The sequence below is a fragment of the Pongo abelii genome, chromosome 2, assembly GCF_028885655.2.
Source record: "Pongo abelii isolate AG06213 chromosome 2, NHGRI_mPonAbe1-v2.0_pri, whole genome shotgun sequence".
Taxonomy (NCBI): Eukaryota; Metazoa; Chordata; class Mammalia; order Primates; family Hominidae; genus Pongo; species Pongo abelii.
In genome coordinates, this window is record NC_085928.1 from 111497035 (window position 1) to 111512415 (window position 15381).

A 15381-nucleotide genomic window follows, 5' to 3' on the forward strand; every position below is an offset into this window, starting at 1 on the left:
GCTCACAAGAGCGCCAGTGTGGGAACACCACAGGCCAGATGGAATTTTGGAGACCCTGTCATTTGTTGGAAATTTTCTCTGGCTCCCTTTGTATTAACAGCCACACATTTTGCTCTCAGATCTGGGAGTGGGGCTGGGATCAAGAGGGGGTGGAGATTGCTGCTGAAAAATAAGTTTCTTTCTGGGCTATACCTTTCCAACCTTCCAGAGATTTCTGCTCCCTGGCTGCTCAGAGGCCAAGATGCAACCTCAGAGAAGAAGGGGAGGGGAGCATGTCTGTGCCTTCCCTGTGCACGTCTCCTCTCTTTTGATCAAACACATGACAACAGGGGAGGCTGAGCCAATTAGGAACACTTCAGGACAGAATCCACCTCGCTCTTCACTGGACATCCACCCCAGTCTCCAGGAGGTGGTAGAGATTCATACAGGATTAGACCTAGTGGAGAGTTTATAAACCGGGACCCACAGGCCAAATCTGGCCTGCAGATGTGTTTTGTTTCGCTTGTAGTGTTTTAAATAAATTTGAACCAATATTTAAAATCCAGGATATTTCACATAAAAATTCAGATTTCTGGCTTCCCTTGAAAAAAGGGAAGTTCTAGTTATACTTTGGGCCCAGGTCCCTACATGGCTGGCGTAGAGTATGGCACTCTCTCTCAATGACATGCTCCCTTAAGTTCACCACAGGCCTCACTGCTCCCTATTGTCTCCCAACACCAAGGAAGAAGGACAGTTGCCTTTGGCATTTCATTTGCCTTATTGTTTTTCTTATAGAAGATGAACACTTCTCTGACTACAGCTCAGTTAAACCTGAAAAAACAAAACATAGGCGGATTTGTTTTCGTTACACCCAGCCCACTTCCTTCACTTATGCTAGCAGCCTGGCCTCCATCTGCACTTCAATTTATATCTCTTGGTCCAGGACTACAATGTCCAATATAAGAGCCACTAGCCACATGTGACTATTTACATTTGAATTAATTAAAATTTAAAAATGTCCATTCCTGGTTGTACTGGCCACATTTCAGGTGTTCAATTGCCACCTGCAAGTAGTGGCTACTATGTTAGACAGCACAGGATAGAACATTTCCATCATCTCAGAAAGTTCTGTTGGACAACTCTGGAGATATTTAAATATAAGATGTAGGAGGCTAACAACCAATTGAAACATCTGTTGCCCACATCCTCCACATCTACACTGTGCTGGATGCTGTCGAGGGAAATGATATGCATCAGGGCTGCTGCCTTCCAAGAATTAGGGAGAAAGCCTAATTAGCAAGTCTCTGACTTCTCAGTCAAAGACAAGAGAAGTGCCTGGCAGTGTCTGATGGACCGTCTTGGATTCAGAGAAGAGGAACAGGTCTCTGTGTCCATGGCACAAAGAAAATGCTCTGCTTGTCTACCGCACGCCCTCTTGGCCCAGTCCCAAGCAGAAAACTGCATTGGAGGCCTCCAGAAATGGAGGTTCCCTCAGCCCTCTCATGGAGATGCTGCTTAGAAGACTGAGGCTGAGCCTCCATGCATGTGTCTTGGAGGCTCTCCAAGCAAAATACACTAAGACAGTCAAATTGGGCTTCAGAGCTTGCCCTCCCTATCAGTGCTTCCTCCCCAGCATTGGCCTTCCCCATCTCCCTAGGCCCGGCTCCTGCCTCCATGCCTCCCCTGGGGTTGTCCTCTGCCCAGGCCTCCCCAAATCCAGACCTAGTTCCCTCCCAGGGCCCCTTCTCTAGTATTGCCCTTTCTTCTCCTCTATCTATACAAGACGCCCCTGAGACCCAGACCCTTGGGACCATGCTTGATGCAACAAACTAATTTCCAAGGATATTTATTTTTAGCAAAAAATTTCCAAAGACTAGATATCAAAATGCAAGGGCTACGTCCAAGTGTGAGAATTTTCAGGTTGATTGAGTGGAAAAAGCATCACATTTGTGGCTGGAGGGCCCACCTGGAAGTCCTTCATGTTTATGAACTGCATAACTTGGCCATGACTCAGATTCACTGAACCTTTATTTATGGATCTCTAAAACGGGTCTCATACAATAGTCTTAACATTTAAAGGATGAGGATTCCAGGAGATAATGAATGAGAAAGTTACAAAGTCCAATGCTTTGGGCATTGTTGTTATTGTGTTGTTATGCTACAATGACATAATACAATATGTTGTAAATACAATATGTTATTATTACTGAGGGGAAATTATCTTCCAAAACCCAGCACAGTGCCTGGCACACATCAGGTTTTAATTTTTTAAAAGATTATTTTTTAATGGTCATGGAGTAGAGGTTGGGGAAGGATGCTTTTAGGCAAAGAAGGCTTCTGTCACTCCCCCAGAAACAGATCACATTGAAGAATATCTACACAGAGGCAGGGGTTCTGAATCTTTTTAACACCAAAGACCCTTCTGGCCACCTGGTGAAGCTGAAGATCCTTCTCAAGATGCGCTTTTTATTGTATAAAATGAAAAATACAGGGTTACCAAGATAATCAACTACATTGAAATAATTATCCAGATCTTCTAAAAAACAAATGTGTGATATAATCCTACACGTGCTTCTTTATTAACACATTAAAAACCAATATCTATCAGTATACCTAATAACAAATGCACTTTCAAAGCAGTGATGAATAAAAACTATATTTCAAAGTGTCCGCTTCTACTGTCATTACATAAAATATCTGTGACTTCTCTTGGTGACAAAGTCACAGGTCCTGCCAACACTACTGTGGCTGGTGCCTACATTCATTATAGAAGAAACAATGAATTCCTGTTAGAGATGAGTGAAAATAAAGATGTAACTTTCTTTAACCTAGTGCTCCCCTGAATTCCATGCATTAAAGCAAACTAAATATGGCCTGAGAAGGACTCTGTACTTCTATATTTGAGTCCTTGTGGATGAACTGTAACCTAGCTTAATAGTCAGACAAAATTAAAAACCTAACTTAATAGCATGCGGCAGTAACAATGGCTGAGTGTTCGCCAATCCCAGCGGCCATACTTCAACCACTCATAGACTGCTGAATGTTCAAACTGCTCAAATAAGGCAAACGCCAAGCTGTAACCAATCTCACTGTTTCTGTACTTACTTCCGATTCCTGTACGTCACTTTACCTTTTTTGTCTATAAATTTGTTCTGACCACGAGGCACCCCTGGAGTCTTTGTGAATCTGCTGTGATTCTGGCAACTGCCCGATTTGCGAATTATTCATTGCTCAATTAAACCCTTTTAAATTTAATTCGGCTGAAGTTTTCATCATATGCTTGGACCCCAGATCAAGAACTCTTGAACTAGGCGCCCCTTTCCCCTTCCTCTGACTCCAGTTCACCGTCAGAGGGATGGATCCCCAGGGATGAGGCACAGGCAGCCCCTCTTTGGCATACACCCCAAACTCCTTCTGAGGGGAGCCAGAGTCTAAGGTATCCCCCACTCCTAATCCTCTTGTTGCACTGAAGGATCCTCCTGACAGTTCTAGAAGCCCAGGCCTTGCTGTGGGTCCAGGCCTGTCTGTTGTCCAAGGACAATGTAATCACAGCTCCCATTAACTGAGCACTGACTATGTGCTGACTGTTACGCAAGGTGCCTTATGCTCATTAAAGCACTGAGCGTACATTCCCACAAGGAGGCCCTGGTATTGCCAAGGGAAACAGAGGCTAAGAGGTTAAAGGTTCACTGAAATGCCCAAGGTGGTGAGCAGGCTTTGAATTCAGTTCTGATTACAACTCACCCTCTGAACCCTTCATGCTTTAAAACCACACCGAGTAAGATATTACGACAATTACAGTCTAAACTCAGCCACCGCCAGGGAGGGAAGTGAGTGTGAACCAGGAGCCAGGAGCCTCTCCAGACTCCCAGCGAAGTGACTACACAAGGCATCCCTGCCCAGTCAGCCTAAAGGGAGATGAGGGGATTTTAACTAGAATTTCGGGGTAGAATGTTCTGAAAGAAAGGAATACAATAGCATCTTTGTAGTTGCAACAGGATCTTGGGCAGAGGGGTGGTGGTGGGAGGCCAGAATGTGGTAAGTAACTGTAAGAGCCAACTAGGTCCAGAGCCTGCAGACTGGCCAGGCATGCAGGGAGGCTGGGAATGAGTACCCGTGCTATCCAGGAAGCAACCCTGCCAGCAGCCAGTCCCTGAGCTGGGGTCCAGGTCCCCCAGGAGGCACACACTGAGCCTCTATGTGGACAGACAACAGAGCCACTCTGTCCTTGAGAAAGAACCCTGTGTGTCCCACTCACTCTCCTTCCAGCACAGGCACAGACATCCAAATGGCCCATTCACTGGCTGTTACAGCCTCCAGCCCTCAAACTGCCTGCAGCCTTCACCTCCGCTGGGCCCAGGCACCCAGGCAGCATGACCGCAGCCCCCACCATAGTCTGGACACAGCTTGAGCCTGGCTCCAGCCCCTGTACTCCATCAAACACCTCTGCTTCAGAGCCCAGGCAGCACCTCTGCAGCTGCTCTATGGCTATGCAAGTGTGTGAGGGTGTGTGAGTGTGTATGCAAGATTACCAGTGTGTGGGTGTGTATTTCACTGTGACACTGTGAATGTCAATGTAAGCATGTGGTTTATGTGTGAGTGTGTGAATAATGTATCTAAGTGCATGGAGTGGGTAGATGCGTGTGTGTGTATATCTGCGTGACTCTGTAGAGGGTATGAATAGCAGAGACAACAGCAAGAAAAAGACTGATTGGCCAGGCGCAGTGGCTCATGCCTGTAATCCCAACACTTTAGGGGGCTGAAGGGGAAGAATCACTTGAGGCCAGGAGTTTGAGACCAGCCTGGACAACAAAGTGAGACCTTGTCTCTACTAAAAATAAGAAAGAAAAAAAAGAAAGAAGGAAAAGGAGACTTATAGAAGAGAAGCCCCCAGGAGACTCCCAAGACCTCAGATGACATCCTTAAAAGAACTTGCCCCAGCCAGTGGCCTTGCCTGAACTCCACCCCCACTGCTTCCACCTAGACAGGTCCAAGGGACTTCAGGGGTCCCCAGATCTCCTCCCAACCAGCTGGGGTGAAAAGAGTGAGATAACCGCACCCCTCATTTGCATACTTGTCCATAGTTCCCCCAGGCACAGGCCTCGAGCTCATTCAGGTTTCGGTCCAGCCCCTTACCCCACCATTTCCCAGCCACAAGAGCTCAGGCAAAGCATTTGGTTCCTCTGAGCCTTAGTTTCCTCATTAATAAAAAAGAGTGACACCTAGCTGACAGAGCAACACACCTGGCCTGCAGAACAACATGCCTGGAATACAGAACAACACTGCCAGGACTCAGAACATCACACCTGTGACTCTCAGAACATCACACCTGAGACTCAGAGCTTCACACCTGGGATGCAGTCAATGAACTGTCATTAAGTAGATAAGCAGGCTGCTCCCCATCCTCCCCAAGACTCGGAATTCCCGAGGGGCCTAGGGTATAGAGCATGCTCATTCTCATCTCAATGCTCAAATGGAGGCCGGGCACATGGCAGGCAGATGCCTCTCTGATAAAAAAACTTAGTAAATGTGGGTTTCCTTTGTCCTCCCTTCTTCCACCACAGACAACCACCACTGCTGTCCCAGAAGCAGGCAGAGAGCAGCACTCTGAGAAGATGGTTAGGAGTTATCCCCAAGGGTGTACGCATAGAGACCCATTTTTTTTTTTTTTTGAGACGGGGTCTCACTCTGTCACCCAGGCTGGAGTGCAGTGGCATGATCATAGCTCACTGCACCCTCAACCTCCTGGGCCCAAGCAATTCTCCCACCTCAGCCTTTTAAGTACCTGGGACTATAGGCACACACCTTTTTAAACTTTTGTAGAGACACGGTCTCCCTATGTTGGCCGGGCTGGTCTTGAACTCCTGAACTCAAGGGATCCTCCCTCCTCAGCCTCCCAAAGTGCTGGAATTACAAGCATGAGTCACCACACCTGGCCCTGCACAGGGACTCTTGACCATGCAGACCTCCCAGCAGGTGCACCTGTCTATGCTGTGAGTCTAATGCTGGGAGCACCACACAGAGACTCCTCCAAAGAGACCCAAAAGAAAGCAGGTAGGATTTTCCATGATAAGCAGGTATTGCTCTTACAATTTACAAAAGACAGAGATAAAACAAGAGAGTTGCAAAACCCTAACAGGCCCAAAAGGAAAATTGAGGAAAACATTCCCCTACAATTAGGTCAGGAAAAGAAGCAGTGACAATATTCAAAAGAACAAGTTTCTAAGAATCCTACCTCAACTCCACATTCACCAAAAAGAAAGATCAACGGCATTGTGAACCCTAAAAGGGAAGTCCAGACAGACAGAATGGGACACCTAGAAGAAAGAGATTGCACAGACCTGGAGACAGAAAGCAAATGTGAGGACCAACCCCATCCATTAATGCACCTTTTCCCAGGCTCTGTAGGAGATGTGTTCCTTGCTCCTCCCTGCAACCCTCTCCCCCTATCGACATCTCCCCCTTTCCTTCCACCTGGCCAGTAAGAGTTATCACATTATCCCTGGGCTGCAGTTCATTCATCTCCTTTGTAGATAACAATGAAAGGGACTGCGGCTCCTGCACTTTTTGAAATTATGGCCCGCTAATGTTATGGTTTGACTGTATTTGGGTCTTCCCTTCCCATCTCAAAGATATCACCAAGCATTTAACAACACTACAGTTACTTTTTAAATCCTTGCCAGAATATCTTGAGAATTTCCTAGTGCCCAGTGCATTGGAAGTCACCTCACAACACTGCTGCAAAGCCAGTCTGGCTAGAAGCAAAACTGGCCAGTGGAACAATTGGGTTTGTCCTGCTGATAATGCCTCCCCAGCAGGAGCACAGAGCTGACATTAGGGACAGCCCTGGAGCATGTGAAGCACAGAGAGGCAGTGGCAGTCAGCCCTCAGTCCATCCAGGCCAGCAGAAACAGCACCGCTCTGCCAAAGGGCAACAACATTGACGAAACCCAGCTCAGAAGAGTGTGCCCCATGCAGCCCAGGAGCCCCGCTGCATGGCATGCTCACAAGCTGAAAGGGGCACCTGCCTGGCTCAGCACCATGCCTAGACGTGAAGGGTTCTCCACAGAGCTGGTCTCATTTGTCTCTGTGCCTTACTCTCTTCATCTCGCATCCCTGCGTCTATGGGTCTGACTCTTCTCGTTTTTCTCTCCCTTTCTCTCTTCTAGTCTTATCCCCTCTGCTGTCTTTGACCGGTTCTTTGGCTGATGGCATTTCTGGAAAAATCCCTACCCAAGCTGGCTCTTATAGAACCATGAACCTGCTGCCCCAAGATGGGAAGATTTGAATCCTCCAGCTGGTTCTGGAAGAGGCTGTTTGCTCATTGCAAGCAAACACCCTCAAAAGCCAAACAAAAACTGCCCACAAGTAAACAGCACGTGATACAGCCCCTTCCCACGGCCACTTAGCAGAAATCCAAGCCCATGGCAGACGGAGAAGTTGGGCTAGGAAGGATGCAGCGGCCACAGCCCCTACCCACTCTCCAGCAGTAGTGGTCAGCTGGGCTGGAGGCCAGAAGGAAGGGAGCCAGGTGTCTACACCGGCTGGAGGAGAGCATCAGGGACCACAGGCAAGGTGGCTTGGGAGACATAAATAAACCTGTACACACAATTATTGTTGGAATTCTCTCTATCCTACCCCCATCCCTTTTTTTTTTTTTTTTTTTTTTGAGCTAGAGTCTCGCTCTGTCGCCGAGGCTGGAGTGCAGTGGCTCAATCTCAGCTCACTGCAGCCTCTGCCTCCTGGATTCAAGGGACTCTCCTGCCTCAGCCTCCCGAGCAGCTGGGACTACAGGCGCCCACCACCATGCCCAGCTAATTTTTGTATTTTTAGTAGAGGTGGGGTTTCACCATGTTGGCCAGGCTGGTCTCAAACTCCTGACCTCAGGTGATCCATCCACCTCAGCCTTCCAAAGTGCTGGGATTACAGGTGTGAGCCACCACACCCAGCCTCTCTCTATCCTACTCTTGTGATTATCAAGGCAATATGTACAAAATCAATTCAAAGGATTAAAGGAGAAGTATCCAACATTTCACCATTGCTCTTAAGAATATAACATAATAAGGATTTTATAGAATTAAAATGATTACTGTCATTGTTAAGTTACTTCTATATATGATCATTTTGTGGGATATGATGATATTTCTCTTCAAATAATCTGATCAATCTTTTATTCTTTAATTCATAGTACCCCCTCCCCCTGCTTTTTTCTCCTTTTTTTTTCCTTTTTGCCTTTGTTAGATGCCCAGGCATGCCACAGTACCAGGCTTTATCAGTACCAGCTCATGTTCGTCTCCTTATTTGGAAAGAGGACTAACTTTCTAGCTTATTACAGACACCCCTTCCCCTTCCTCTCCACTTTCTTTTATGTGCCCACCCTATCTAAAAAAAAAATCGAATGTTTAGCCAACCAGGATTAGTTTAGATTGTACGACCCAACCCCGGCCAATGAGGAAAGGGTACAGGGGCAGGACTTGTGTCAGGAATAAAGGCTCTCATGCCCCTTTGTTCAGGTGTGCTCTCATGGCAACTGGCCAAGGAGGCACCCCTCTGTGCAGAAGTAAAATTGCTTTGTTAAGAATCCTTTCTTTGAGTGTTCAATTTCTTTAGGATTTTGAGCATTATTCCTAACAATTTCTAAGTGTGACTAGAAGAGAAACACCAAAAGCTAAATTTAAATGAAAATGAAGAGAAAGGAGGAAGGCCGACAGAGACCCATACATCCAGATGCCTGAACAAGAACCTGGAGTCACTCCTGACCTGCTCTCAGCCTCCACATCTGAGATTACCAAGGGCTGGAGGTTCTCCTGCCCAAACATCCTCCTACCTGCTCCTCTGGCCTGCTACAGAATCCATACCTCTATCCTGGCCCCCTGGATCACACTGCTTCTTCTCAGCCTCCAAAACTGCTCTCTAAAATGCAAACACAATCCCACCTCTCCAAGCTCAAAAGCCCTTCCATTGCCCTCTCTGCCCTAGGGACAATAACACACCCCTAGCTGGTGGGGAGAGCACCCACATCCAAGAGCAAGGCCCTGGCCCCAGGCCCATCTCCAGGAGGTTTCCCTGTGGTCCCAGCCCAGCTCCTTCCCAGCCAACTTTTAACAGCTCATTTTTGCCTCCAGGGGTTTTGCATGTGCTATTCCTTCTGCTAGAATGCCTTTCCCTCTTCTTTTTGTTATATATATATTTTAATTTACATACAGTAAAACTGAAACTTTTCTGTATCATTCTATGAGTTTTAACACATGTATTAGATTTGCATGTCCACCACCACAGTCAGGACACAACAGTTCCATCACTCCAGAATTCTCCTTTGTGCTGCCACTTTGTAATCACAGCCTCTCCACCCCTAACCCCTGCAACTGCTGATGTTTTCCATCCCTATAGTTTTGCCCTTTCTAGAATATCATATAAAAGGAATACCACAGTATGTAACCCAGTAGGATTGGTTTCTCCCACTCAGCATAATGCCTTTGACATCCCTCCACGTTGTTGCATGGATCTATGGTTCTTTTCTATTGCTGAGGAGTAGTCCACCGTATGGACATACCACAGTTTATCAAATTACAGTTGAGCAACATTTGGGTTGTTTCCAGTTTGGGGCAATTATAAGTAAAGCTATTATAAACATTTGCATCAGATTTTTTTGTAGACATGTGTTTTCATTCCTCCTGCATAAATACACAGGAATGGGATTGCTGGGATATATGGTAAGTGTATGTTTAACTTTATAAAAAACTAACAAACTGCTTTCTACTGTGTTTCCCACTTTCATGTATGAGAGTTCCTGTTGCTGGCATGCTGACCAATACTTGAGGTTGTCAGGGTGTTTTGCTTCACTTTTTAACTATTCTAACAGATGTACAGTGGCTTCTCCTTTCTTCCCTTGACAGAATCCAGATCCTCCTCAGATACTCCCTGTCCTGGAGCCTCCCTCTGCCCCACTCACTCCTCAGGTTGGGTCTATCCTTTCTCTGTATCTTCAGCAGAATATCTGGCCCACAGGGCTGAAGCATTTCCTCGTGCTTCCCTCTCCCCTGAACCTACCACCTACCACCTGCTCCCCTGCCTCCACGCGCACGCGCACACACACACACACACACACATATGTACAGGCAGCCTCAATAAACTGTGTACTCCTCAGAAGCAGGGTATGTATTTTTGATTTTTCTATTTTCTGCCCTACACAATGTCTGGCTTAAAGCAGACATTTTATAAATGAATGGATGAATGAATGAATGACAAGACGGCAGGGAGATAGAGGGAGCATTAACACACATTTACACATTGAATGTGAATCCTCCATTTGTGGCCTTCTTGATATGCCACTCAGGAATTCCAAAGTCACTTGGGAGTAAGACTCAGTCCCTGCCCATGAAGACACCCGTTCCTTCAGAACTCGTGAAGGCCTAGAAATCAGAGTGAGGCCCCTATAACCGAGTACCCCCATTTTTCTAAGACAAAGAGAATAAGTTATTTAATTATTTTTTCTTCTCTCTTCCTCCTTTTCCCTCAATCCTTGCTTCCTACTTAGCTCTTTAGAAATGCAGTTAGAAGCTCTACCTTCCCTTCACCAAACACTCCCTACATGAAAAGCTTATCTAACTATGTGCTTACTTAGAAGCTCCAGAGCCTGAGCTACCTTCCACCAGGAGCTTGCCTCGAGAGATAACAGTCAATTTACAACCTAAAGTATGCCCACTCCAAAACTCTCTCCCACCTGGAGAGTATCTCAAGACAACGATGACCTTACAACCTAGCTCTGCCTGTGATGGTGCTAGCTCAACTCCCTGGTAGATAAGGCACCAAAGCAAGTCACGGAGACCCCCACGTGCTTGCTCACTCCCTTGCATGCCATTCACGCCAAGTATTCATTTAAAGGACCATGCTTTCTGCTCTAAAGCAAAGCAGTACCCTTAAAGGCAGCAGCCTGTACCTCTTCCCCTAAACTAAGCTTCAGAATAAAGTCACTTTCTTTATACTAGATCTCGCTCTTGTTAATTGGACTCTACAAGTGGTGAGTGACTGAATCTGCATTTCAGTTACACTCCTTCTGTTTCCTCACCCTTCACATCAGCCCTCATCCTGCTTCCCTTCCACTCTTAGCCTCCTTGACCCCAGGATTCACCAGATGCTATTATAAAGCACTTTCCGTCTTCCACTCAGCTGGCAGTTCTGGAGCCACAGGCTGGACTCTGGGGAATAGGACCAGATCCCAGGCCACTCTCAAGAGTATGTGTGCATGCGTGAGTGTGTGTGTGCATGCACGTGTGTGTGTATGAGTATATGTGTGATATGTGAGAGTGAGCGTGTGTGTGTGAGAGAGAGAGAGAAAGAGAGAGAGAGAGAGAGATAGAAAGTGAAATCCACATGAAGGGCGGCCTGGAGTTTTCCCACAATCATGGCTCCCTCTCATCCTCAATCCCAGGCCAAGTGGTCCTTCACACACAGGCCTGTGCAGACACGTCCAGAAAATGAAGGGATCACACCCTAAACTCCCTAGGCAGAAGCACTTTAGCAGTCACATCACAAGATGATCCAAGCAAAGACAACCCCAGGTGACTCACAGCAACCATGCCTCAAAGAAAACTGATGCACTCTGTGTCTCTACTAGTACCTTAGGTAGGGAGCGGATATTGGGCCTCCCAGACATATTGGAGGGATTTGTCCGCATCTTTGAGGCCAAGCTGAAGCATGTTTCTCTCACTAGTCCCTGAAACAACTAAGGAACTCATTTCTTTGGGAGGCCTGTTCCCACCACCTCCTACATCCCTGTTTTTTAGACCAACCCCTGTTTGGTATGGTTGGGGCCAGTGGATTCTTTAAAACACTCTGCTCCCTGCCCAGCCCTGCACAAAGCCTGGGTCAGGTATGCAGCAGGAGCTGCAAGTGAGGGCTGTACCCCAGAAGAGAGAGGGGATCAAATTTCCACAGGCTCCATGGGCTGCATTTCAAGGTTCCAATACCAGTTTAACCTCTTCTTCAGCTAAGCCTGATAACTTCTGGGACTCATTCAGTGCAGAGGGACTTAATGAGGGGACCCCAGCAGTAGATTCCAAGGACCTGCAGCTGTTTGGGGAGCTACATTCTCATCCAGTCAGCAGCGTTCTGCAAGGAGGTGCGTGGGAGACAGACTGGACGAACATCTGCAGGCTGGGTTTTCCTGCCCGATGAAAAGAGAGACTTAAAGAAGCAAGAAAACTACTTGAGGATAAATTCCGTCTATACTAGATCCTTACTTAGAGAAGAGTCCCAGAAGCATCTCCTTGACTGGTTTTGAATGAAAGGCACCTGTGACTTCCTTACCATTTGTTTTAGACCCTAACAAAAAGCAAACCTATTTTTGTGGGTCCTTTGTAAAGCCCCCAATCTTACAGCACCTTTGAGACACCAAGTATTTTCACCTCCATGACTCCATTTGCTCCTCACAAATGACTCATTTTACAGATAAGGGGCTGAGGTTCAGAGCAAGGCAGCGCTTACCCAGAACCACACGGTGACCTAGCCCAGCACAAACCCCATTCTGATTGCAAACCCCGGGACTTTCCTCTGCCATTCCAAGCCACATCACATCCCTCAAGTCTATGATGGGGCTGTAGTGACTGTGACAGGACCTACATGGGGAGTGGAGGGGGAAGAACTAGGAGACCCGGGCTCTAGCCCGGCTCTAAGTGACCCTAAAGAGGCTACATCCTTTTTCCAGCCTCAGCTCCTTCTCCTCTGAGTCTTAACCTCCAGGGATTTTAGCTCTTGGTTCTCCCAAGGAGGACTGGCCCGTGTGGGCTCCCCTGGGACTCCATTTCCCCCACTGCTGCCTGCCTGATGACCTGCCCACAGCACAGAGTGAAGACAGGCAAGAGGAAACTCCTCCCACAGCACACTGGGCCCTGGGAGGGTAGTTACAGTAAAAGCTTGGATAGAGAAAGAGGCCGGAGCAATTCGTTCTTGTGAATTTTTCTTTTTCTTTTATTTATTTATTTATTTATTATTATTATACTTTAAGTTTTAGGGTACATGTGCACAATGTGCAGGTTAGTTACATATGTATACATGTGCCATGCTGGTGTGCTGCACCCACTAACTCGTCATCTAGCGTTAGGTATATCTCCCAGTGCTATCCCTCCCCACTCCCCCCACCCCACAACAGTCCCCAGAGTGTGATGTTCCCCTTCCTGTGTCCATGTGTTCTCATTGTTCAATTCCCACCTATGAGTGAGAATATGCGGTGTTTGGTTTTTTGTTCTTGCAATAGTTTACTGAGAATGATGATTTCCAATTTCATCCATGTCCCTACAAAGGACATGAACTCATCATTTTTTATGGCTGCATAGTATTCCATGGTGTATATGTGCCACATTTTCTTAATCCAGTCTATCATTGTTGGACATTTGGGTTGGTTCCAAGTCTCTGCTATTGTGAATAATGCCACAATAAACATACGTGTGCATGTGTCTTTGATATCCACTTAGCTGGGCACTCAGGTCCTCATTTCCATGGATAATGAGAAGCTGGCCACATGCCACTGAAATCAGCCCCAATCCTGAAGTGACCTAAATGTCCAAAAACGGGGAGATGATTATCAAAATCACGGTACTGAGCATTAAATGTATGGTTATAAAAGATTTTTCTAGAGATGTAGACATGGAAATGTGCTTTGATATAAACTGAAGTAAAACAAATCAGACTGCAAAATTGCATGTGTAGTGAAATCTCAGCTCTTTAAAATAATACTCAAAGAGAATAGGAAACATGCCAAAATGATAATCGTGGTTCCTGTAGAAGTTGTGTATTTTTTCTCAAAAATCAGGAGGAAAACATTTTTTAATTGGCAGTAATAGTTTCAACTTTCTCTATCAATATTTTTCTTTTTTAATTTTTAACCCGACACATATATATCTGATTCTATCAATATTTTTCATCAAGTACAGAGTCCTTGGCAAACACCAAATCTCCCACCACCACTGCAAGGAAAGAAACTGACAAGTGTTCCAATCTTAGCTTTAGAAAAATACACACCAAGCCATGGCAATGACCCCTGACCCCTCAGGATAATCAAAAATGCCCCCACAGATACTGCAGCTCAATGCTCTTTTCTTTCTTTTTTCTTTTTTTCAAAAAGACATTTAAGGATTCTAGACTTTTATTTGTATACTGCTAACCCAGAGTTTCCCATCATACGTACCTTGGATCAATAATAGGATGGCATTAGGGAAATACTGAATAAAGGATACCGTATTCAAACAAGCTGGGCAAGTTCAAATCTCAGTGTAATGAATTAAAAGATGATACTCTATGGAAGGACCCTCAAAGAGATATAGCATATGATATATGCGATATCATATAATGGGAAATGATATAGCATCTATCATTTCCCAGAAACTATTTTAGGACTATCTCAAGGAATGACCACTCTATGGACATAGGGATATCTTGGGAAGTGCAGCTTTGAGCCCCAGCTTTCCCCCGTTCTCTCAGCCTTCTTGCCCTGTGGTTCTCAGCCCTGGCAGCACACTGGGCTGACTTGCAGAGCCTGAAAACATCCCTTGGTCTGGGTCTCATCTGGATTTGGGCTGGGGGATGGGGGCAGCCTGAGTCAGGGCTGAGAACCACTTCTTCCCCACACCTTTTTAGTTGTTCATGCTAAGCATAGCTCAACACTAGAATTGAGATCCAATCTCAAAATTATTCACATATCACCCATTTTTGGAGCTAAATGGCACCTTGAATAACATCTAGTCCAATCTCTCATTTTACAGAAGAGGAAACTAAGGTCCTCAAAAGATTCCTAGCCCCCTGTCTCCTCCCATGCTGCTTCTAGCCAGTGCCAGGCTGCCCTGTGGTCTCTGGACCTCAAGACCCTTCATTCAGATGGAGAAGCAAAGGAGAGCCTTCAGATCTCCAAGGCCATTTCACTGCCAGAGGATGCCCATCAGGCCCCTCTCTCTGCAAGTGAACCTGAGACAGTGAAATGTTGACACAAGTCCTCTTCCTAACACAATACCAGAACCCAGAGCCAGGGACGTGAAACCAGGAAGCTGCAATGACTCACAGAACGGGAAGCTTGCGCTGGCAGTGGGGCAAACACACCAATGTTCCCCTAGGCAGCCTGAGCAGAAGGCAGGTACCATCTCTCCTCCAGGCACTCTGCTTCAGCCTCAGACCACAGAGCCTCTGCTACATTTGCCTTTAAAGCCAGGAGACTCCAGCATGCTAATGCCCCTCAGAGTGGATGGCTGTGGCCTGAGTTCTGGCAACACTCTTGCTCCTAAACAGGGAATTTGTAATAGGATATCTCCACACTTTTCATTTCACATCCTGTACCCCCAATCATTCCCCCTTTTGAAGCTTAAGATTCCACTATTTCCTTCTCTTAGCAGCTTTGAGAAAAAAACCTGAAGC

The 15381-nt window shown here is 46.3% G+C and overlaps 1 protein-coding gene across 1 annotated transcript in view; it reads right to left on the reverse strand.

The window, feature by feature from the left end:
* Window positions 1-15381, reverse strand: part of GASK1A (golgi associated kinase 1A) — a 76186-nt gene that overhangs the window by 59341 nt on the left and 1464 nt on the right. The window lies entirely within an intron of this gene.